The following is a 25,597-nucleotide window of genomic DNA, read 5'->3' as shown; positions in this document are numbered from 1 at the left end:
TTTATGTTAGTGCTGAAATCCGATTTCTTACTTTACTAATGCTGAAAGCCCGAAAATGTAATGTTATTCTTTAGTAGGGGAATCAGTCTAGAAGGAAATGTTGAAAGTGATGTGATATCTATCCAGGTTCGTTGTTATCCTAATACTATGGGTTACAGTACATTGCACCTATATAAAAGACGCCACTTACAAACTTGCTTGTTATCCGCGAATTTCTGCGGCCACAAAAGTCACATTTTTCAAGAATGATGACATCTACACATAGTAGATTGTCTGACTGTGCTGTTTTGAACGTTTCTTCTGTCATTTCGAAGTTATTCGCGATCATGAATAATAAACAATCGGCTTTTAGCAACGGCTGGTAGAGCTCCATGCGGTACTGGAACGTGACGTCACAGCGCGCCGCTTACGTCAGAGGCCGTTTCACTCGCCTTGCGGAAAGGCGCTATTAAATATTTTTTTAATGGTAGAAAACAAGGCAACATACCACAATGTAATACGTTTACGTACTATTTCATTGGTGTACTTTTCAAAAAAATTATTTTTGAAAATGATGCATGTTCCCAATTGGGCTATGTGAGGCTGGATTATCGCTAAGGACTGTCGCTGCACGTGTTGGCCGACAGGTATCTATGGTACAACGTGTATGGCAGCAGTGGTGAAATGAAGGTACCCACACTCGTAGACGTGGCACAGGCCCAGCGCGACAGACAACTGTGAGAGAGGATCGCCGCATCATTCGGATGGCCCGGATGGAACCCCATGCAACAGCAGCGCAAATTCGAGCAGCTGTGGCACCCCACGTTACACAATAAACAGTTGGTAATCGCCTGCGTGCAGCTGGCTTACTAGTCCGTGTCCCTGCAGAAGGTGTTCCATTGACCCCACAACAGCGACGTGTAAGGCTGGCCTGGTGTCGAGAAAGATCGACGTGGGTCGTCGAATGGCATAGGGTCGTCTTTAGTGATGAATCGCGCTTCTGTCTTGCCCGCAGTGATCGCCGGAATCGTGTGCGCCGACGTACGGGGAAGAGGGGCCACCCAGATCTTATTGTCGAGAGGCACACAGGGCCAACACCAAGCATTATGGTCTGGGAAGCTATTGGCTTTAATGTGAAATCACAATTAGTGCTTGTTGAGGGCACTATGACTGCTCAACAGTACGTTGATAGGGTACTCAATCCAGTGGTTGTCCCTATGATGGCGAACATTGCTAATGGGATGTTTCAGCAGGACAATGCCCGGGTTCACACTGCACACATCTCCAGAGAAGCTCTCCACGACATCACAACTTTAGAATGGCCCGCCAGATCCCCAGACCTCACTCCTATTGAGCATGTGTAGGACATGATGGGTCGACAACTGGCCAACCGTCCTCAGCCACCCACAACTCTGGAACAACTGACCCGTGCAGTGCAGCAAGCATGGGCCACAATTCCTCAGGAAGCGATCCAAGGCCTTATTGACTCCATGCCTCGACGAATTCATCAATGTATTGCAGCTCGTGGTGGGCACATCCTGTATTGATTGTTGTCCAAACTTGCGATCAGAGGGACCTGAAAGTGTAATAATCGAATCACAACCGAACACTCGTCCTGCATGTTCAATTGCAGCAATGTAGCACCACTCCTTCTGAGTGTTGCAATATCCATTTTCTTCAGTGTATATGCGACACATTGAAGATCTTCCAGGACTGATCGGTACAATTCTTCTCAGTGGATTAAGATATGGTCTAAACATCAATGCCGCAGGAACCAAGTTCATGGTCTTTAGCAGAAGCAACCATGAAGGTGTCTCCATTTCGTTAAATAATCAAAACATTGAACGAGTAAGTTAATTCACATACCTTTCGAGTGCTATAACAGACAGTCTGGACCCTGAAAAAGAGATCGCACGCCGTAGTGAGATTTCTAGATCATCTTTCCAAAAGATGAAGTCATTCTTTTGTGATGATTATGTAAACTTTAAACTCAGGCAAAAACTGTTGCGATATTACATCTGGTCAACTTTGCTTCATGGAATAGAGACCTGGACTGCCATAGCTTCCTCCATGAACAGATTTTTTAATTAATTTGTTTACGTCGCACCGACACAGATAGGTCTTTGGCGATGATGGGATGGGAAAGGCCTAGGAGTGGGAAGGAAGGGGCCGTGACCTTAATTAAGGTACAGCTCCCAGCATTTGCCTGGTGTGGAAATGGGAGACCACGGAAAACCATCTTTAGGACTGCAGACAGTGGGCATCTCCCGGATGCAAGCTCACAGCTGCGCGCCCCTAACCGCATAGCCAACTCACCCGGTACCATGAACAGAGTAGGGGTCTTTGAAATGTGGTTACATAGGAGAATGCTCAGAATACCCTGGACACATTCTGTAATCAATAAGGAAGTGTTGAGGAGAGCTAGAACTGGTAAACGTTATCAAAACCAGGAAACCAGCCTATTTAGGCCATGTTCTACGAGGTAGAATCTATTGATTTCTACACCTCATATTATAAGGAAAGACAGAAGGCAAGTGAGGAGCTGGTAGACCACTGATGTGATGACTTCAAAACATCAAAGACTGGACTTGCATCAACAACACCGAACAACTCTTTAGTTACCTAAGGAAATGGATGCTTTCTCCAAGGTCATCGCCAGCGTCCGGGGAACCGGATATGGCACTTAAGAATAACCTGTAATTATTTTTATTGTGTTTATTTATTGTGGAAGGTTTAACGCTGCATTAACTCAGATTAGATTTGAGAGAGAGAGAGACGTGACGATGGGACAGGAAAGGGCTAGCAATAGGAAGCGGCCTTGGGCTAAATTAAGGTACAGCCTCAGCAATTTTCTGGTGTGAAAATGGGAAACAACGGGAAATCGTGGGAATATCATCTTCAAGGCAGCCGATGATTGGGTTCGAACCCACCATCTGCTGGTTGGAAGCTCTCCGCTACTCGGCCCATTCCATACATCCAAGCTGCCTGGAAAATGTCTAAACTGTGTGGTACAGTATATCGTAATGATGTTTAATGTACCGGTAGAATACGTTTTTGAAACGGACATCTTGGTCAAAAGCGACACACGGTGAGCGTTTTAACAGTTGTATAGTGCCTGCGTGTACTCTGCTATGGTTACAGTTTCCACAAGACACTGTTAAAAGTTAGAGTGCCGTGCTGAGTGGACTCAGACGGTTGAGGCGCTGGCCTTCTGACCCCAACTTGGCAGGTTCGATCCTGGCTCAATCCGGTGGTATTTGAAGGTGCTCAAATACGTCAGCCTCGTGTCGGTAGATTTACTGGCACGTAAAGGAACTCCTGCGGGACTAAATTCCGGCACCTCGGCGTCTCCGAAAACCGTGAACGTAGTTAGTGGGACGTAAAGCAAATAACATTATTATTATTATTATTATTATTATTATTATTATTATTATTATTATTATTATTATTATTATTATTATAGTAATAACTATAAACACATTGACCGAACAAGTAGCTATACGGATTGGGTCACGCAGATGTGAGCTTGCATACGGGAGATAGTGGGTTCGAACCCCACTGTCGGCAGCCCTGAAGATGGTTTGCCGTGATTTCCCATTTTCTCACCAGGCAGATGTTGTGGCTGTATCCTGATTAAGGTCACGGTCGCTTCCTTTCACTCCTAGCCCTTTACTGTTCCTCTGTCGCTGTAAGACCTGCTTGTTTCCGTGCGTTTAATGTGCATAAATGTACAGTATATATACACATAACGTAAATAGCTTTACAATATTAATAAAACAGAAACGTAGAAGATTAATCCCTTGACAGTTAATACTTGGGATAAAATGAAATTATTATTATTATTATAATAAAATATTAAACATATATTTTTCATTTACATGTTATAACAAAATGTATACGTCATGGATGCTCTGCCTTTAGCGCTGACGCCCAGGTGGCAGATGGCAGATTCCCTTTCAGTTATCTATCTAGCCTTTTCTTAAAAGTTATCAAAGATTTCCCTTGATAAACTATTCCAGTTCCTTACTCCTCGTCCTATAAATGAAAATTTGCCCCAATTTCTCCTCTTGAATTCCAATTTCTTCTTCTTCTTTATCTATTTACCTTCCAGGGTCGGTTTTTCTCTCTGACTCAGCAAGGGATCCCACCTCTACCGCCTCAAGGGCAGTGTTCTGGAGCTTCAGACTCTGGGCCGGTGGATACAACTGGGGAGGATGACCAGTACCTCCCTAGGCAGCCTCACCTGCTATGCTGAACAGGGGCCTTGCGGGGGGATGGGAAGATTGGAAGGAAGAGGGAAGGAAGCGGCCGTGGCCTTAAGTTAGGTACCATCCCGGCATTTGCCTGGAGGAGAAGTAGGAAACCACGGAAAACCACTTCAAGGATGACTGAGGTGGGAATCGAACGCACCTCTACTCATTTGACCTCCCGAGGCTGAGTGGACCCCGTTCCAGCCCTCGTACCACTTCTCAAATTTCGTGGCAGAGCCGAGAATCGAACCCGGGCCTCCTGGGGTGGCACATAATCACACTAACCACTCGACCGCCTCTCATCTTCATATTATGATCTTTCCTACACTGAAAGCTCTACTGACGCATATTCATCTACTAATGTCATTCTACGCCATTCGGAACGTACCGTTTAGTCGAGCAGCACGTCTTCTTACTCCCAAATCTTCCCATCCCAAAGTTTGCAGCTTTTGTCGGAAATCACACAGAACAAATCGCGCTGCTTTCCTTTGGTTTTTCTCAAGTTTTCGTATCAAGTATCCCTGGTGTTGGTCTCATAACCTGGAAATATACTGTAGTTGGGTAGAGTTAAAGAGTAGCGTTACCAAAATGTTGTCCGACTCGTTGGCTGAATGGTTGGCTGAATCGCGGATTTTAACCTTCATTGATTAATTCCAGTGGCCCGGGGGCTGGGTTTTTGTGCTGTCCCCAACATCCTTGCAACTCACACACCACACATAACACTATCCTCCACCACAATGACACGCAGTTACCTACATATGCCGGCTAGAAATGGCCACACGAAATTATTTATTATACCAAAATGTTGCAAAGTTTGGGCTGGGAAAACTTGGTATGAAGGAAACGAGCTGCTCGACTAACTGGTATGTTCCGAGCTGTCAGTGGAGATATGGCGTGGAATGACATTAGTAGACGAAATAAGTTTGAGTTGTATCTAAAAAAGTAGGAAAGATAAAGGCTGAATTCAAGAGGACAAATTGGGGCAAATATTATAGGGAGTTAGGGATTGGAATAACTTACCAAGAGAGATGTTCAATACATTTCCAATGTCTTTGCAATCATTTAAGAAAATGGTAGGAAAAACAGATAGGGTATCTGCTACTTGGGCGACTGCCCTAAATGCAGATCAGTAGTGAGTGATTGATTGATTGATTGATTGATTGATTGATTGATTGATTGATTGATTGATTGATTGATTGATTGATTGATTGATTGATTGATTGATTGATTGATTGATTGATTGATTGATTGATTGATTGATTGATTGATTGATTGATTGATTGATTGATTGATTGATTGATTGATTGATTGATTAAGTTCTTACCAGAGACTTCCTTACATCTTTACTACAACCCCTAAATACTTCCATAACCATGTGAAGCGGTCTGTAACCTTCCTTTACAACCTCGTTAATGTGATTACCCCAATGAAGGTCATTCTTTATATTAACCCTAGGTACTTTTTGTAGCTACTTGTTTAACGTCGTACTAACTCATCGAAGGTTTTCGGCGACGGATGGGTGGGAAAGGGCTAGAATTGGGAAGATAATGGGTGTGGCCTTAATAAAGGTACAGCCCCAACATTTGCCTGGTGTTAAAATGGGAAACCACAGAAAACCATCTTCAGGGCTGCCGACGGAGGAATTCGAACCCACTATCTCCCGAATGCAAGCACCTAAGTATTTTACAGTGATCCCCATGAAGTACGAGTACTATCACCCCATCAACACAGTAATTAAAAGTGAGAGGAATTTCCCTCTAGGTGAAACTTATAAGCTGGGTTTGTATCCCGTTTACCGTCTTACCATTATCTCCTGTCCATCTGCAACATTGCCTACGTCTTATCTGTGATTTCAGCTTTTTACTCATATCATTTATATGTAAAGAAAACTTAAAAGACCAATAACACTGTCCTGTGCCGCCGCCCCCCCCCCCCTCCTCTTAATCATTACAGGATCATCTAACTCTTGAATTACTCTAATTCTCTGAGATCTATTTTCTAGAAATTAGGCCTCCCATTCTACCACTATTTTGTCTAGTCCAATAGCCCTCATATTCGTCAGTAATCTTCCACGATATACCCTACCAAAAGCCGTAGACAAGTCAATAACGATACAGTCCATTTGACCTTCTGAATCTAATGAAATGAAATGGCGTATGGCTTTTAGTGGCGGGAATGTCCGAAGACAGGTTCGACTCGCCAGGTGCAGGTCTTTCGATTAGACCTGCGAGTCGAGATGAGGATGAAATGATGATGAAGACTACACATACACCCAGCCTCCGTGCCAGCTAAGTTAACTAATGACGGTTAAAATTCCCGACCCTGCCGAGAATCGAACCCGGGGCCGTTCTGACCAAAGGCCAGCATGCTAACCATTTAGCCATAGAGCTGGACCCTGAATCTAATAATATCTGCTAAATCTTGCTGGAATCCTACAAGTTGAGCTTGATTTCTATTAAACCAGTTAATAATTTCACAAACGTGTATAATATAATCACAAAGAATGCTTCCCCACAGCTTCCACTTTATGTTTATCACCCTTTCCTTTGCACACTGGGGCTACAATTGCAATCGTATAGATCCATCCTGCAAAAAATAATCAAGTAAGTGTTTCAGATATTGCATTACGGTATATCCCTATCCATTAAGCTTGCCTTTAGTACAGAGTGCACACGAAATCCGTATACCCCTACTCATTATTTATTTCTATTGCCAGATACCCATTGTTATCGACTTCGATTGTAGACAGCATTTGGTGCTAATATATTGAAAGAATGGATGATACAAGTGATTATACGATTGAGGAACGTTTTATATACAAGGTAGATATACGAAGAAGAGATTTGTATATATTGGTAGTTGAATGTATTAAGAGACGAGCAGGTAGTATAAATATTAAGTTTATGGCGCTGTTTAAGAAAATGAACTATTAATGAGTGGTTGTAGGGTATAAGATGTAAATAATGTGGAAGAACTGGATGAAGATGGTGTGAACTAGTAGAGTGGTAAGAAAACTATTGGTATGTTTGTAGGGTCGGTGTTGTGGACTGTGGGGAGGTGACGAGGAATGGTGGTTGTTTATGTGAAAGTAAAAAGTAAAAAGGGAGCAAATAATGGAGTGAAGGATGTTGTATATTTAGAGTAGTAGGTTAGGGAGTAGAATGGTATGTGTAAGTGAGAAAGAGCAGACTGGAAGATACGTGATGGGGAGTGCGGGACATAAGAGGTGAAAGGGTGGGGTGGGACTGACCCATCCCAAAGTAAAAAAGATTAAGCATGTCCCCACGTGAGGAAAGAGGAGAAGTAAAGATGGGTGCTGTCAATGTGAAGGAAAGGTGAGCCTGTAAAACAGGCTGGACAGAAGATAAGAGTGTGACGGGTCACATGTTGGACTGGCTTCCGCTTCATGTGAGCTGTCATGCAAAGATTGGGAGGAAAACACATTGTCAGCAAGTTACCTGTGGGATTCGGTATCCGACCACACGAGACGGGGCTGGTAGTGGTGTATACGGGTTGGACGGACAGTTTTCCTTACCAGGGAGATACCACGACCAGACAGCTCTTTTAACTTTGTCTTAGGCAGTAGAATAAGCCAGTTGGGATGTTAGTGTAGCTTGTAGTTAAAGTAGAATCTTACATGTGGTGCTGGCTATCTTTGCATGTGTGGTATGCTACATAGTAGATTTAACAGATAGTATAAACTTAGACTTAGGGGGCAGTAGTGGCTTGTTATCTTTGTTACCTAACCGATGGTATGTACTATGGTGGAAATGAAATGTATGTATGATTATGACTATGGTTGAGGAACGTTTGCTGGTCACTGTGTGGATTCATGAACGTAAAATTAATGGCAAATCAATTAAAATGTGAGGGACAATTTCGTTGCGCGGTTTGTGAATGCAGCACCGACAAAGAAGACGTTGTTAGCGTGGGAAAAGAAAGCCTTTTTAATGAACAGTGTTCGGAGTGGAAGACCATCCACCAGACTTGAACTTTGTGCTGACGTAGAAATATATATCGAACAATACCGGAATCAACCATGAGGAAACACATCAGAGTGGATCTGAAAATGAGGTTGGCGTCGATTGAGTGTCAATGAATTATCAGATGATTTGGAGAGACGTGCTGATGCTTGTAATCGGTTGCTGCAACAATTCCAAACAATGGCTCACAAGGCAGAAGCAAGAAATCGAGGGAAACCCACCTCACGTCACGATCTGGGCCAGAATTAAACAAACGCATCTGTGTGGCCCATATTGTTTTCATCGTTCTGTTAATCACAACAGTTACCTCCAGATGATTAATGACTGGCTCAGCCCGCAGCTGCAAAATACGGGAATCTTAGTCGTTGTTTGCTTTCAACACGATTGGGCCCCGGCTTACTTCGCAGAGGCTGTTTGGCAACGTCTGAACGCAGTCTTTGGGAATCGCTGGGTCGGTCGAGGATCGGACAATGATCCAGCTCCTCTTCCATGGGCACCAAGGAGCCCTGATCTAGAAACACCCGACAACGCACTCTGGGGTTACATCAACGAACAGGTGAGGAAGTAGCGGTATGTTGGAACTGATGATCTGAAAAATGTGGTGCGCGAAGTTTCTAGACTGACCCCAAAGATGATGTTTAAAATGAGCATCAGAACATGGCGGCGTATTCAGCTGTGCAGATACCATAGAGAGACACATACGGATGTTTTAGGTTCCTAAGATGTTAGATGTAAGTAATGAGTATATGTACTTTAGTATCATGTTAGTTTTAGTTTAATTTAATATAGGGGTATACGGACTTGGTGCGCACTCTGTATATCCCCAGAAATCTTATCATTTCCAGCTGCTTTTATAGCTTTCAACTTTCGTATCTTTCTGTACATGTCTTCATTATCATAGTCCGGCTCCATGGCTAAATGGTTAGCATGCTGGCCTTTGGTCACAGGGGCCCCGGGTTCGATTTCCGGCAGGGTTGGGAATTTTAACCATCATTGGTTAATTTCGCTGGCACGGGGGGTGGATGCATGTGTCGTCTTTATCATCATTTCATCCTCATTACGACGCGCAGGTCGCCTACGGAAGTCAAATAAAAAACCAGCACCTGGCGAGCCGAACATGTCCTCGGACATTCCTGGCACTAAAAGCCATACGCCATTTCATTTTTTTTTAAATCAGGACATTATCCTTTTTTCCAACTACCTTTACATACTGCTGACTGAATACTACCTTCCGTAAGTCCTCACATAGCCGGGCTGAGTGGCTCAGACGGTTAAGGCGCTGGCCTTCTAACCCCAACTTGGCAGGTTCGATCCTGGCTCAGTCCGGTGGTATTTGAAGGTGCTCAAATACGATAGCCTCGTGTCGGTAAATTTACTGGCACGTAAAAAGAACTCCTGCGGGACTAAATTTCGGCACCTCAGCGTCTCCGAAGACCGTAAAAGTAGTTAGTGGGACGTAAAGCAAATAGCATTATTATTAGTCCTCACATATACACTCCCCTTGTTCATTAATGATCCAATATTCGGGAGATAGTGGGTTCGAACCCCACTGCTGGCAGCCCTGAAGATGGTTTTCCGTGGTTTCCCATTTTCACACCAAGCCGCTTCCTTCCCACTCCTAGCCCTTTCCTGTCCCATCGTCGCCATAAAACCTATCTGTGTCAGTGCGACGTATAGCAACTAGCATTGATGATCCCTGGAATGACCTTTCCGAAACCTGTTTCTACCTTAAAGTATCTATACAGTACATATATTTTCCATTGCTGCACTCCCTAAAATTCATATGGCTGTCAATTATGTTTGCCATCATGTTATCTTTAGTTCTTTGCCAAATTCAGTTTCCTAGTAAGCTCCTTCTGTCTCTCCTTACTCTCGCAACCATTCCTATTTCTTTCTGATGTGCACCTTCTTCTTAATCTATTTCCCTGTTATAATATGGTGGGTTCTTGCCATTCCTTATCGCTTTTAAATGTATGTTACATTCTTGCTTCCACACTGCTCAACAATCCCATATGCTGTTGTTTTTTATATACGATTTTCCATTGATCGTAATTGCTTTTTGAAAATTCCCCCATACCTCTCTTATCAACCATATGGTATTGCCTGATAGTCCTACCTTACTTTTACAACATTCCTTTATATCACATTTATTTTTAACTACGACAAAACTCGCTTCATAATCACTTATACCATATATCACTTCAGTTCATCTATAGAGCTCATCTGGTTTTATCAGCATCACGTCTAGAATACCTTTCCCTCTAGTTGGTTCCGTCACTTTCTGATTCAGCTGCCCTTCCCTTCACCATTATTGTTGGTCATGCTTTCTGTCGTTCGCTTTCCATTCTCTACGTGCACGATGTTTTCATGAAAACTATTCAGATTCTTTCCCTCTTCGGTATGAAAATCCACAACCTATTTCCAGTCATTTGACCGGGTCAGGAATGGAATGAATGAAGCCCCCTTCTAGCGGCGAGGGTGGGAATTGTGCCGGCTGCCGAGGCCTGTCTCACTCCTCTGGGGCAATGATTAATGAAATGAAATGAGAATGGAGAGTGTTGCTGGAATGAAAGATGACAGGAAAAACCGGAGTGCCCGGAGAAAACTTGTCCCGCGTCCGCTTTGTCCAGCACAAATCTCACATGGAGTGACCGAGATTTGAACCACGGAACCCAGCGGTGAGAGGCCGGCGTGCTGCTCCCTCTTCGTATAATGTCTACAAAACTGTCGAGAATGATGCGCCTAGGGTTGATAGGTGTTTTTACAAAAATAATCTGCATGTAAAAACTTAACACAAATATGTTTCATTAAAATAAAATACCATTAAATTTACTCATTTTAGAAATATGTTTCTGGACTTTCAATAGCACAATTAAAAATGACAAACGCAAATATATTAATAAATTGGCGATGAATAGCGACACGTCAGGCAAATGCTGGGGCTGTACCTTAATTAAGGCCATGGTTGCTTCCTTCCCATTCCTAGCCCTTTCCTATCCCATCCCCGCCATAACACCTATGTGTGTCGTTGCGACGTAAAAGAAAATAAATACACGTAAATAACAGCCAGTTTGAATAATTAATTATTTCTTAAATATATGATCCTATTTTAAACGTGTGATATTTGAAAGTTCCATTGTTTTACTACATTTTTGAAGGTTGTACCATATAATGATCGTCTTAAATTTTAATGAACTAATACGATTTCATAGTGAACCTTTTAAAATAATAGTATTAGAACAAGGGAGAGAGTGGGTCCATTTACACGTCCATGCTGTTGACTATGTCTTCATAAAGCCATTACGCTTTTTATTCTTTCGCTGTTCATTTTATTTTCCGTTTAATTTCATTGTTACAAGATTACATAAATTATTCGTCCTAAATGAATAATACGTCTGTTTCTTTACAGTTAGTGTACAAAGATAATGTGTTTCCAATACCACTCCTCTAAACTTGTTTAAAGCTTTTAAGATAAATTTAATCTCTCAGAAGTTACACGTCAAAGGAAATGTTTCCTCCATGGGCTTCTTGGTAAAGAGACGCTGGCTTGACATATCCAATCTGCTTACCCTTTACAGTTCACCTTTTCTACATTAATTGGTTCGTAATTCTCATTGTTTAAAGAATCACCAATTTTATTTATATGAAGGAAGTCTTAAAAACAAAGGTGACGCATCTTACCAACCTCGTTTTTGTTTAGTGCCAATGTCAACGCACCAGCAAGCGAAGCGAAGGCCATGGTGAATGACAGTAGGGTACGAAGCACTGCGCAGTGTTTATTTTGGTCCTGCGAGCGATCAGCTGTTCCGCGAGCACAGCGTGTTTCGATCAGTACGGAACGGCAGAGCATCTACCTGAAACTGCGTACTCAATAAGTGTGGAAAACAGTAAGTGTGTGAACTGTGCTTTCAGTCTTCGTTGTACTTCGTTGTAGTGAATTAAATCGTGCATGTTTTTGTAACAGAATTAGACGTGATGGTTGTTGCAGCTAACATACACGGGTAGCGTTAATTTTGCGCATAGTTTATTTGCAAAACTTGTTGGTTAAAAAACTGTCAATGAATAGACGATTGTGTTTATATCATTCTGATAACGTGATAAGAAGATTTCTCTTTACTAAAAGGGAGTGTTTATGTGAGCTCTTAGGATCAGAAAGTGACTCTTTTCTTAATCTTAGGCTGTAGTTCCAATTATCCACAGGCAGTACTGACGGACGGTAAGTTCCCCTTGGAGAAATCCTCGTATTGCCAGATGATCTACGACTGAGACTCGGTAGTGGTAAATCTGACTTTTTCCGGGGCATTCCCAGTCACTACATGTAAATGGAAAATGGGAGGGACTACCTAAATTCAGTGGCGTAACAAGGTAAAATAGTGCCCTGGGCAATCCGTGATTTGGTGCCCCTTCCCCTTCCCCCTCCCCCAATTATTAGGATGTGGTTTAAAATGTTAAATCTATCATTCGGAATGTAATAAACGCGTAGTATTTAATACACTTCAAATTGGATTTAAAACTGCATTTCCTTAATTTTAAACTTTACAACACTTGTTACTTAACTACAACTTTCTTTGGCTTATCTTTAATTAGTACATATTACAAATACTTCGATTTTGATTAAAATGAAAGTAAATGAATTTACTGTATCAAACTGATCAATTATTTCATCAAAGTTTTTTTCTAGATCGTCTTGCTCAATGCATCGAAGACAAGACCACTGAGACGTTATTGACCCATAGGCGTTCACGAAACAATACAATATCGACACATCTTCGATCGTATTTATATAAAAGCGGTGTAACAAAGAAGTCTGCCTTTGTCTTACTAATTGTTTTGAGTAAAGCTCCCGGACGTCCCGATTTGGGAGGAATAGTACCATATTTCCAGCATCTGTTACCCTGTCCCGAAATAGTGTGTTCGAGACGCAGATGTCCTGCTTTTCATTTTAAAATAAGTCAATAATAATACTCGTAGATCATGAGCTGTTTGAAATTTCCCACGCTTTTAGTCGTCGATACTCAGCTGATAGAATGTATTTCCTCTATAACCCCCATCAAAACGAACTACTATTATGAACAGTGGCGGGTCGTGACATTTTACTCGGGCAGGGCTGTGTGCCGCCATCTCTTCCCCCTCCCAATCGGTCCACTTTTCACTGACCAGCGTCACGATAATAATAATAATAATAATAATAATAATAATAATACAATAAGCCGATGGCACTGGCCGAATAGAAATCTGCTTGTTGCACTACAACACTAAATAATTAATCAACTACACTACAATGGCATTTATGCATACACATTAACAAGCTAACAGCTACTGCAATCACGACTACTCTGGCACTGCACTATTTCACTGATCACAATTACAAGCGACAATAACGACATTCACAAAAACAAATACACAGTGCACGCCCGAATTTCTCTCGTCTTGCCCAAATCTCAAAGCATAAAGACGTATTTAACAATATGACCAACCTACAAACAGTGCCGCCACCTTATGGTTACATTTTGAATCTTTATTTTAGCTTCTTTATAGAAATGAATTATTTAAGTAGTCAGTATAATGGAATTCATTGTTTTGCAAAATGTTTCGCACTTAATCTCTAACAATAATTAATGTAAGATGTGGGGGGAAAAGCCTAGGTATATCGTAAAGTGGTTGGCGATGTTGCTGCGGGCTCTGCCGGACAGACGATACACCCGCCTTCACTCGTCCTTCCCCTGACAAGCCAGGCTCGTCCCGTACCGCGTACACTTGCTCAACTCTAGGAATCTACTGAGGGCTCTCCTGCCACACTCCGACCGTCTCACGACTAAAGAGGAAACATCGTGCTTGCTGATCGTCTGCCACGGTCCGACATCCTTTGCCATATCTTTGAAAATAATAAAGCGAAATGTTTACAGCCAAAATAATAAAGATAACATTGTATAACTGAATAGCACACCACCATAAGTTCGACTTCGCTACATCTGTCCGCTTCTTTATGCTATCAGTTGCAGAGTGAAATTATGTTGAGTGTTTTCGAAAAGGTGGTGGGGCGGCGCCCGAAAGCCCTTCATGCACGACCAACCACTGTGTTTAATTATCGTATTTGCTTAATTAATTACGTGAACCAGTCAAATGGTGCTCACGCCCAGGCTACATGCCGTAGCTGTTCCACTCTAGTTACGCCACTGCCTAAATTGAAATATCGAAATACTTTCATCCCTATTCTGTGCCTACCCCCTTAGTCCCGTTTTTAATACGGGCTCGGGGATGAGGTGAGATGAGTGTTTATGGCATGTTTTATGGCCGGATGCCCTTCCCGACGTAAACCTCATTTGAGGAGCTAATTAAGATTAAATGAATGATGGTGGATGAAATTATTTGAGGAAGTGGAAGGAATCGGCTGTGGTCTATGAATTGTAACTGTCCTGGCATTTGCCTGGAAGTGAAAATGGGAAACCTCAGAAAACCATTCTCAGGACAGCCGACTGTGAGACTCGAACCCGCGCGTCTCCCGAATGCAGAACTTGGCTCCACAGACGTTGCACGTTAACACGCCCGGTCACTCTGTTCGGTTCTTTTCAACCCTGTTACTAATAAAATTACATACCGGTACAACATTTAAACATCACAATAACAGTCATAAGACCGGGCGAGTTGGCCGTGCGGGTAGAGGCGCGCAGCTGTGAGCTTGCATCTGGGATATAGTGGGTTCGAACCCCACTGTCGGCAGCCCTGAAGATGGTTTTCCGTTGGTGTCCCATTTTCACACAAGGCAAATGCTGGGGCTGTACTTAGTGAAGGCCACGGCCGCTTCTTTCCCATTCCTAGGCCTTTCCTATCCCATCGTCGCCATAAGACCTAACTGTGTCGGTGCAACATAAAGCAAATAGCAAAAAAAAAAAAAAAAAAAAAAAAAGTGATAAGAAGGATATGCCTCAGATATGACAGCCTCATGTCGGTCCATTTACTGGCACGTAAAAGAAGGACTGCGAGACGAAATACCGGCACCTCGACGTCTGTGAAAACCGTAAAACTATTCATTTGACAGTAAAATTATTATTATTATTATTATTATTATTATTATTATTATTATTATTATCGCACTATTTCTCCCGCGCTCTTCCTATATATATATATTTACGAGGGATTGTGGAAAATCTTCAAAAGACACTTGTGAAGGGTCCGCACTCCACAAGTGTGTGGGATTCTTACCCACTAAAAACCACACACCCTTTTCCCATGATGTGTATCATCACCCCGAAACCGCTCTCGCATTACTTCAGGGTGATATCGTGCTTTGTCTTTCAGACGTCTTCTTTCTTCATTTCTCCTTTACGAACGTGCGTATGCTTCCTAATCCTACTTCTTCTGACGAAGGACGTTCTCCACGTACACTGCCACGCGATCCCAGGATTCCTGATTTCGCAGCATCACCGAAATAATATTATCTGCTGTCAATTCTCCTAGTTCAGTTTCCACACATCTTCTCTGAATCGTCCAATGGCCGCATACAAAAAAGGTGTGAAATACGTCGTCAATGTCATCACAGTATATGCATGCTGCGTCATTCGCTCTGCCCACTTTATGCTCTTCCTGTGGTTCACAAAACAAGTCTTTAATTGATATCTCCTTATTTCAGAAGTTGGAACTTCCACTTTCCTCTGTTGATACTGACAGGTGCAAATACTGTAGCTTTACCCCCTGTGAGTAACAATCAAAGTGCACCCAAATTGTACTCGGATTGAAGACCACGCTATTCTTAGTGCGTAAAATTCACAACAAATAATTAGAGAATTATGGAAAGAAAGTGGCTCGTGGTGTTTCGTGATGTGGGTTACTGTGGTCACGTCCTAAATCGTGAACCATGGGCAATGCCTGATTGGCGTGGTAAGTGGTCCTAAGAGTCCGGATACCGGTTGCTATGGAATAGGAGTGGGCATATCAAACATATTCCGGGCCATGGCCCTCTTTGCGCTCCCCCCTTGTGGGTGGGGGCGATAGAATACATCCACGGTGTTCCCTGCCTGTAGGAAGAGGCGACTAAAATGTGCCCTAGTGGCTCTTAACTTGGGCGCGTGAGTTGGTGACCACAGGTCCCTTAGCTAAGTCCGGACATTGCTTCAACTTACTGTCCTTATGCTAGGCTTCTGACTTTCAACCGTCTTACCAGACCCCCTTGGTCAACTCTTGTTCTTTTCAGACTCCGACATATGGAGGCCTATGAGTTGGAAGTAAGCGTCCGTGGCCCTAATTAAGGTACAGCCCCAGCATTTGCCTGATGTGAAAATGGGAAACCACGAAAACCATCTTCACGGCTGCCGACAGTGGGATTCGAACCCACTATCTCCCGGATGCAAGCTCACAGCTGCGCGCTTTTAACCGCACGACCAACTCGCCCGGTCTGTAATGAAGATTTATGTTATGATGTTCATATGCAAGACAATCTTATTGACGAGATATGGGATAGAATCGGATATTAACTGAATATTTCAATAATAATAATAATAATAATAATAATAATAATAATAATAATAATAATAATAATTTGTCTTTCTTTCCTGGTTTTACCCTCTTATCTAGAGTATACAGCAAGGCGGATTAAACCGAGATTTACGACTAGATGCCCTTACTGACGCCAACCATACGTGGAGGGATATATTCACTATTATATTGCTGTGGTGGTTAGTAGCGTGATATGTTGTATGTAAATAAAGATGTGTATGAAGGCGATCACTAACACCCAGTCCTCGAATTAGAGGAATTATCCAGGCGCGTTTAAAAAATCCACTCCATTCAGCCAAAACACCGGACAGGAATAAATAATAATAATAATAATAATAATAATAATAATAATAATAATAATAATAATAATAATAATAATAATAATAATATAGCTCCTTAGCATAATGATCAGCATTGAGACATTCGGTTCAGAGGGTCCTTGGATCGATTCTCGCCTGTGTTGGGAAGTTTAGTCACGTCTGGTTAATTCCTCAGATTCGGATACTGGATGCATATGTTCTTCTTAATACACCCCTCTTTCTTAGAAGTGAACCTTCCACGATGTGTAGAATTATTTAGTTCTTTTTCCGGGTTGTACCGTGTTGTTGTTGTTGTTGTTGTTGTTGTTGTTGTTGAGGATGGTGGTGACGGTAGTGATTATTGTTTTAAGAGAACAACTGGGCAACCATCCTCTATATAACATTAATCAGAGAGAAAAAATTGAAGAGATCTGACACTTCGATAAATGAAGGTATCGACCAAAGAAAGACAAGGGCCGCGAAGGGCTTGAAAAGGAAAGACTCCCTAGGCCTCGAATGCTGTAATGCCGTCACGGTCGGAAAAGAACAAGAGTTGACCAAGGGAGGTCGGATAGGATAGTTGAAAGTGAGGAGTCTGGCACAAGAAAGTAGAAGCAATGCCAGGACACAACTAAAGGCCCCGTGGTCGCAAACCCACGCTCCCAAGTTGAGAGCCTCTGGGGCCCCTTTTATTCGCCTCTTACGACAGGCAGGAATGCCGTGGGTGTTATTCTACCGCTCTCACCCACAGGAGGATAAAGAGAGGATGAATGGTTGGTTGTATTTCTTTAAACAATAATCACCACCAGCAGAGAGAACCGTCTTTATTGTGCCGAGCTCAAATACTGAGTGAGTGGCTGGCATCTAAATGTCAGAGAGCGGGACACTGTATTGGCATCTGCTGTAGGTAGACACAGTTGCCAACATTATAAATTTTCGTCTGTCATCTTTGTCCACCCTTCCGGCTCCGTTAACTTTCTACCAGTGAGAGAATTTAACTTCTTTTGAAATGAACAGAAATTCAAAACTCCGTGAGAGTCTAATAATAGAGATTCTGTGCCGCATGCACTGTGTTGTACAGTAGCTCAGTAACCTCTTGCCCTATTGATCCGGATTCGTGTTACCTAGGAACTGAAACTTACATGGTCAAGGGTTGCAAGAGCGAATCCTATCTAAGTCGGATTGCTTTTATGAGTGCTTATATTATGTGGGACCGAGTAAGCTCCCTGCACGATATCGATCGTGTAACTGTTCGGTGTTCGGATACATTCGGAAAATGGTGAATTCGAACATACCGTCACGATGATGATGGTTTTCCTTGCTTTCTCACTTTCACGCCAGACAAATTCCAGGGCTGTGCCTTACCTAGAGCGACGGCTGATACCTTCCAAGTCCTAGTCCTAGAACCTAAGTCAGTGAGACGTTAAACAACCATATGCGGTACTACGAGTGGTAGCAGTGAAGGGATATTATTATTATTATTATTATTATTATTATTATTATTATTATTATTAAAGGGCGGAAGAATAACATCAACGGTAACCCTTGTTTGTCACAAGAGTAACTAAAAGGGGGACCAGAGGCTCTCAACCTAGCTGAGTCTGGCTCTGCTATTACTTACAGTACTTGTACCAGGCTCCTCACCTTCATCTTTCCTGTCCGATCTCCCTTGGTCAGTTCTCGTTCCTTTCTGACCCCGACGGTATTAGGTATTCGAGGCCTAAGGAGTCTTTCATTTTCGCGTCTTTCGTGACCCTTTCCTTTCTTTTGCCGATACCTTCATTTTTCGAAGTGTAGGTCCTCTTCCATTTTTTCATTCTGATTAGTGTTAATAGAGGATGGTTGCTTAGTTGTACTTCCTCTTAAAACAGTAACCACCACTAGCGCTTATTATTATTATTATTATTATTATTATTATTATTATTATTATTATTATTATTATTATTATTATTATTATTATTATTGATTTAAGCCCACTGATGACTAGTTCTTCCTGATGCTCTTCTTCGTTCCCAATATCTCTTGAGCCCTACTGATACATCTCTCCTTTCTCTCCTGTGAAAGGGGCTTCCGACTTCTAGGGACTCTAGGTGGTGGGGTCCAAGACTGTACCATAGAAAAAAAAATTTGGAACGATCTATATCAGTGTCTGAAATCCCAGCCGAATCCAAGTCCTTCTGTACTTCATTAAGCCACAAGCCTCCTGTCTTGTAGCTTTTAACCAAAGAGAAGATCTTCTTGGTAAGCCTGTTGCTGCCCATTCATTGTAGGTGTCCGTAGAACTTAAGCCTCCTTCATCGCATGCCGGCATTGGCTAATTCTAACTGTCGATACAGCTCAGAGTTCGATTTAAGTTTGTAGGTTCCATCTGGGAGCAATCTCGGTCCATGAATTTTCCTGAGGATACGTCTTTCAGCTTTCTCTATTATTATTATTATTGCGAATAAGCCCATTTAGGACCATGCAAGTACTTTCAGGCGGTTTTTGCCTTCCTTTGTTCCGATATTTCTTTCATTCCTTGGCTGTGGGCTTCTGCGCTCTATTTGGTCCAAGCCGTTCCGGTCATTTTTGGTTTGTCCTCTTGGTAATCTGTCACCTGTGAATTTTGGATCTAAAGATCTTGCTGTTTTAGATGTCTTCTTGCGTGGCTCCTGTCAATTTAATGTCTTTTTTTAATTTTCCTAACCATTTTATAGCGCGTCTTTTAGCTTTACTCCTGTTTTAATATAAATTGACTAATATTTTTTTTGTTTGTGAATCTGCTAGGATTCATTCTTTTGGTTCGTCCGTAAAATTTTATCTTTTTCTAATTGCATTGTGCTGTTTCATTTTTTGCTTGTTTCTGAGTCTGTATTGTTCGCGTGTGAATTTTGAGCCTAGAATTTTCTTGATGATTATGATTTTGCGTTTATTTTATGAAGTATCCGATGTCTTTTTTCCTGTTAAAATGTTTTGGATCCATAGCAACATTCTTGTTTAATGACCGTATTGTAAAGTCTCAAGTTTTATTTGTTTGGGGACGCATCTTTCGTTCTAGATTTTTTTTTGGGGGGGGGGGTGGGGGGGTGAGTCGGTATGCTGTTTCCATTTCTTGGCAATCTACTGTAATTTCGTTGGGTTTTGTTTCGATTCCCTCTTCCTGAATTGTTTCACCGATGTATTTAAATTATGGGATTCGTTGGATTTTTCCATGTTTCGTTTCCATGTGTTTTGGTGTTTGTGTATTACAGGTGAAAAATTCTGTTTTTTACGAAAAATATCCGGAGGTCGACTTTCTCCGCTGTTTCTTTTAGAACTTCGACCCCTTTTTAGACGACTAGGTCGTCTACAAATGCTAGGCAATATATCTCCAATATTTCTCTGCCTAATGTAATTGATCAATTTTCAGGATTCATTTTCTTCTTATATCGTTATTTATTTATTTATTTTCATTTAGGGCCATTACAGACCACGTCAAGTAGACATTTCTGGAAGCCTTGCATTGTTTCTCTGGTCGTTTGTCCTCTCTTCTGTCCAGCCGCCGTTTTGATTTTGCTCATCGTAGAAGCCTTTACAGTTGTTTATCACTGATCTGTATTTTGATCAGTTAAAGATGTCCTCTTGATTCAGTCCCGTGCTCTTTCGGTCCTTCGTTACTTCCTTGAACTGTTTATCCGATACGTTAGGTCTGTTTTTCAACACATAAAAATCAGCTTCGTTAGTCGGGTTGTATTTTTATTATTATTATTATTATTATTATTATTATTATTATTATTATTATTATTATTATTATTATTATTATTATTATTATTTTGCTATTTGTTTTACGTCGCACCGACAAGGATAGGTCTTATGGCGACGATGGGATAGGAAAGGCCTAGGAAGTGGAAGGAATTGGCTGTGGCCTTAATTAAGGTACAGCCCCGGCATTTGCCTGGTGTAAAAATGGGAAACCACGGAAAACCATCTTTAGGACTGCCGACAGTGGGACTCGAACCCACTATCTCCCGATTACTGGATACTGGTCACCCTAAAGCGACTGCAGCTATCGAGCTCGGTATTATTATTATTATTATTATTATTATTATTATTATTATTATTATTATTATTGCTAGTTTAAAGGTGAAGCACAAGCCTCACGAAGACATCCGAGAAGGGAAGTTTGTTTAAATCTCTTTATAGAAGTGGATTTGAGTGGTTTCTCGTTCCATCTTCATCAGAGTTTCGGGAGAGTACTGTATACATAGGCTGCGAACACTTCCTTTATCCCATTTAATTTAAAAAAAACACTCACCGAGCTCAATAGCTCCAGTCGCTTAAGTGGGTTCGAACCTCACTGTCGGCAGCCCTAAAGATGGTTTTCCGTAGTTTCCCATTTTCGCACCAGGCAAATATTGGGGCTGTACCTTAATTACGGCTACGGCTGTTTCCTTCCCACTCCTAGCCCTTTCCTGCCCCATTGTCGCCATAAAACATATCACTGTCGGTGCGACGTAAAGCAACTTGTAAATAAATATATATATGTATATACTCGAGAGTACAGACATTGCAGGTGCACATATTTTCAGACCGACCTCATAGACACACGTAGTTAGCAAGCTTGTTGTTTCACGAGGGAGTTGATACGTGATCGCCAGCCCTGCGGCCTGCATCTTACCCAGAGGCCCTTGGTTCAATTCCCGCCCAGATCAGGGATTGTTACCTGGATCCGAGGGCTGGTTCGAGTTCCACTCAGTCTAGATGAGAAAAATTGAGGAGCTATCTAACGGTGAAATAGTGACCCTGGTCTAGAAAGCCAGGAATAACGGCCAAGAGGATTCGTTGCGCTGACCTTGTAACCTGCAGGCCTTCGAGGCGATAACGGTCACTGGGTAGGTCAAAGCCTATCAGGGCTGTAGCGTCATGGGGTTGGTTTTTTGTTCATCACCTTTATAAGCACAGCACGTGGTGATGGTTTTGTTTGTTGATATCGCGATCACAACCACGGGACCTCCAGTTTAGCGTGACATCCGAACAACAGAGACATCACTTTCATTTCAAAAATCCTACTTTCATTGGCCGTGATTCGAACAGCGGCCATCTTGTTGAAGAATCTCGTTATGTGCCGATGATGTGATAATAAATAATACCACTCGTCCCTTCTGAAGCCATTAATTTTACGAGTCGGCTAAATGCCAGATGTTCTTGAACACGCCAGTAAGTCTGTTGACATAAGGCACGTTTACATGTCAGTTGATGGTGTCCGCATTTGCTCCCACAACCTTGTGCGTAGGAAACGAAGCTTAACGGACTACAAACGGAGCCGGACATATATGCAGGTAATTGTTAAGTTATTGTAAATAATTATGAATAACATAGAGCTGTACGATACACCGTCAGCCAAAGCTAGTGTGCTTGCCTCTTTCCTAGATGTCCCGGGTTCTATTCCCAGCCAGTCCAGGAATTTTAAAGCCTCATGAGACGTGCTGACTAGCTATATGATACGAGAGGCGGCAGATCCGGTCCAGAAAGCCAAGCTATAGACTGATAGTGGTGTGTCGCTGACTAGTGTGCATGGCACTCCGATATCTGTAAATTATCTGGCTGGAGAGAAGTCATATTGGCAGGCTAAGGTCCCAATGGGCTGTTGGTGCACGCGTTTGTTTTGTTTGTACTTTATTATGCTTCGTAGTTTATATTTGCAGTCAGAATTCTACCTGTTATAACAGTTTAACGTTTATTCTTGTGACAAATAAAAGTATTTTAGTTAGAATGTGCTATCGTAAGTCCGCCTGCTGGCTATGACTGTTAAGGCTTTTTTTTTTTTTTGCTAGGGGCTTTACGTCGCGCCGACACAGATAGGTCTTATGGCGACGATGGGATGGGAAAGGCCTAGGAGTTGGAAGGAAGCGGCCGTGGCCTTAATTAAGGTACAGCCCCAGCATTTGCCTGGTGTGAAAATGGGAAACCACGGAAAACCATTTTCAGGGCTGCCGATAGTGGGATTCGAACCTACTATCTCCCGGATGCAAGCTCACAGCCGCGCGCCTCTACGCGCACGGCCAACTCGCCCGGTGTTAAGGCTTAAAGTCTGTAAATGGTCTGACACCATGGTTAATTGGTTCGAGTTCCAAACCTCTCCGCAGTGTGGAGTGAGGGTATATCACGCACTTGATGGTGATTCGTAGTCCGATGGACACGTAAAGCACTGATAAGTCCCCTTGGTCTATTCGACAGAAGTAGGCTTGTGCCGGTACGGGGTTCTACCCTCTCCCTTCATGATGAGGTTGAACTCAGGGAGGGCATCCCACTTCATAGCCGACGCCCTAGAGAAACGGGACATTGGTTGAACATACATGCTTTTCTGAACATTGCAAAAAGGTCTATAAAGATCAGTTACTTCACGCGTCAAAGGTGATAGAGATGAAGGTTATAAAGACGTCTTGTTCACACATTTGTTAATAAGCAGATCCAGAGAATGTTGTCTTGCCCGGTGTAATTTACAAGAATTATTTATCGGGGACAGAACATGCTGCTGCTGAAATATGTCGAAGCACTGACGAGCTCTAGGGACCGTTTAGTTGAAAATGAAGTCCAAAATGAATTTAAACCCTGGATTGCACCGTACGATCAAGGAGGCATGTAGTTAAAATATGGGAGACAGTGGTCCATGAATTAGCTTCAATTTTTTATCATTGTGGTTGTTTCTCGTCATCTGTGACCATTTATTTCGTTGGATCCAATTTTGAAGTTATTATTATTATTATTATTATTATTATTATTATTATTATTATTATTATTATTATTTGCTTCACGTCGCACTGACACAGTTAGGTCTCATGGCGACCATGGGACAGGAAAGGTCTAGGAGTGGGAAAAAAAGTGGCCGTGACCTTAATTAAGGTACAGCCTGGTGTGAAAATGGGAAACCATGGAAAACCATCTTCAGGGCTGCCGACAGTGGGGTTCGAACCCACTATCTCCCGGATGCAAGCTAACAGCTGTGCGACCGTAACCACACGGACAACTCGCCCGGTGTTATTATTATTATTATTATTATTATTATTATTATTATTATTATTATTATTATTTAGGTTTTACGTCACACGAACGACTTGTATGGTTTTCGGAGTCACCGCGGTGCTAGAATGTTGTTCCACAGGAGTATTTTTTACGTGCCGATAAATTTACCGACACGAAGCTGACGCATTGAGCACCTTCAAATACCACCGAACTGAGCCGGGATCGAACCCGCCAATTTGGGCTCAGATAATAATAATTTCATGTGGCTATTCCTAGCCGGGTGCAGCCCTTGTAAGGCAGACCCTCCGATGAAAGTGGGCGACATCTGCTATGTGTAGGTAACTGCGTGTTATTGTCGTGGAGGATAGTGTTATGTGTGGTGTGTCAGTTGCAGGGATGTTGGGAACAGCACAAAAACCCAATTCCAGAGCCAAGGGAATTAACCATTTAAGGTTAAAATCTCCGACCCGGCCGGAAATCGAACCCGGGAGCCTCTGGATCAGCACGCTAACCATTCAGCCATGGAGCCGGACTGGGCTCAGATGATGATGAGGATTATTATTATTATTATTATTATTATTAAGACACTGCGCATTTCGCCGTATGACTCTTTTAATAGCAAATAATGAATGCTTTCGAAATAAATCGAACGAAGATGTTATTAAGACTCATGTAGTTTCAACATTTGGAGATACACAGTCTAACCTAGTCAGCAATCGAGGACGGACGTGCTGAGTTGAGGTGCCGGTAGAGCCGGTGTGGAGTGTGACCGGTGAGTGGAAAAGTAAGACGGGAGGAAAGAGGAAGATGATTGGTGTGGATCAATATCGGGTAGTTATTGGAAGATGGAAGAAGGAAACAGCCAGGAATGAAGGAGGTAAAGTGGAAACAAGAATGAAGGGCGAAATGATACTGGTGGCAGTGGTGATTATGGTACTGCTAGCTATAGGGGGTGTGCAGGTAAACCCCGTCCCGACTTCCAGTGGCAACATGAACTGGGAAGACGTGGAGGTCATAAGAAGAGTGGTTAAAGAAGTTGTGGAAGAAGTATGTCCGTTTGAGCAGATTAAAAATATGATGAAGGAACAAGTGAAAGAATTTGAACATATGAGGCGATGGATACAGGGAAAACAGACGAAACAATGAATAAAGTGGAAATTAACGAGAGAGAAATTATATCACTCAAGGTAAAAATAAGAGAGATGGAGGAAGAGGTGGTGATGCTGAAGGCAGAAATAGAAGACAGTAGCCAAGAACGCAGGGAGAAATGCTTATTTATACACGGAGTGACGGAAGAAAAAGGTGAGGACAAAGTGTTGACAACCTACAAAGTTGTGGAAGTCATCCAGAAAATGATGAAAATTAACTTTAGTGAAGTAGATATTGATGATGTGGAAAGGATAGGTAAAAACGGGGTAATAGGCCGATAAAAGTGAAGCTGTTTTCCACCCTGATGGCGGAAGTAGTGATAAGAGGCGCAGACAATATACGGAACACAAAAATTTGGATTAAAAGAGACATGGGGAGAGAAGGGATAAAGAATATAAACGTTCTGAAGGGCTAAAATGCAAGTGTTAAGAGCCTACATTAAGGGTCAACAATTAGTGGTAAC

The 25,597-nt window shown here is 42.3% G+C and overlaps 1 protein-coding gene across 1 annotated transcript in view; it reads left to right on the top strand.

Moving 5' to 3' along the window:
- The first annotated feature begins 11,971 nt into the window (after window positions 1-11,971).
- LOC136856755 (F-box/LRR-repeat protein fbxl-1) overlaps window positions 11,972-25,597 on the top strand; it is a 167,934-nt gene continuing 154,308 nt past the window's right edge. The window contains exon 1 of the mRNA XM_067134847.2: window positions 11,972-12,099. The gene's annotated coding sequence lies outside the window, so the exon portion shown is untranslated. The remainder of the gene's footprint in view (window positions 12,100-25,597) is intronic.

The sequence above is a fragment of the Anabrus simplex genome, chromosome 1 (genome assembly GCF_040414725.1).
Source record: "Anabrus simplex isolate iqAnaSimp1 chromosome 1, ASM4041472v1, whole genome shotgun sequence".
NCBI classification, from domain to species: domain Eukaryota; kingdom Metazoa; phylum Arthropoda; class Insecta; order Orthoptera; family Tettigoniidae; genus Anabrus; species Anabrus simplex.
Note: the sequence above shows the minus strand (reverse complement) of the source record. Positions and strands in the feature narration are given on the sequence as shown.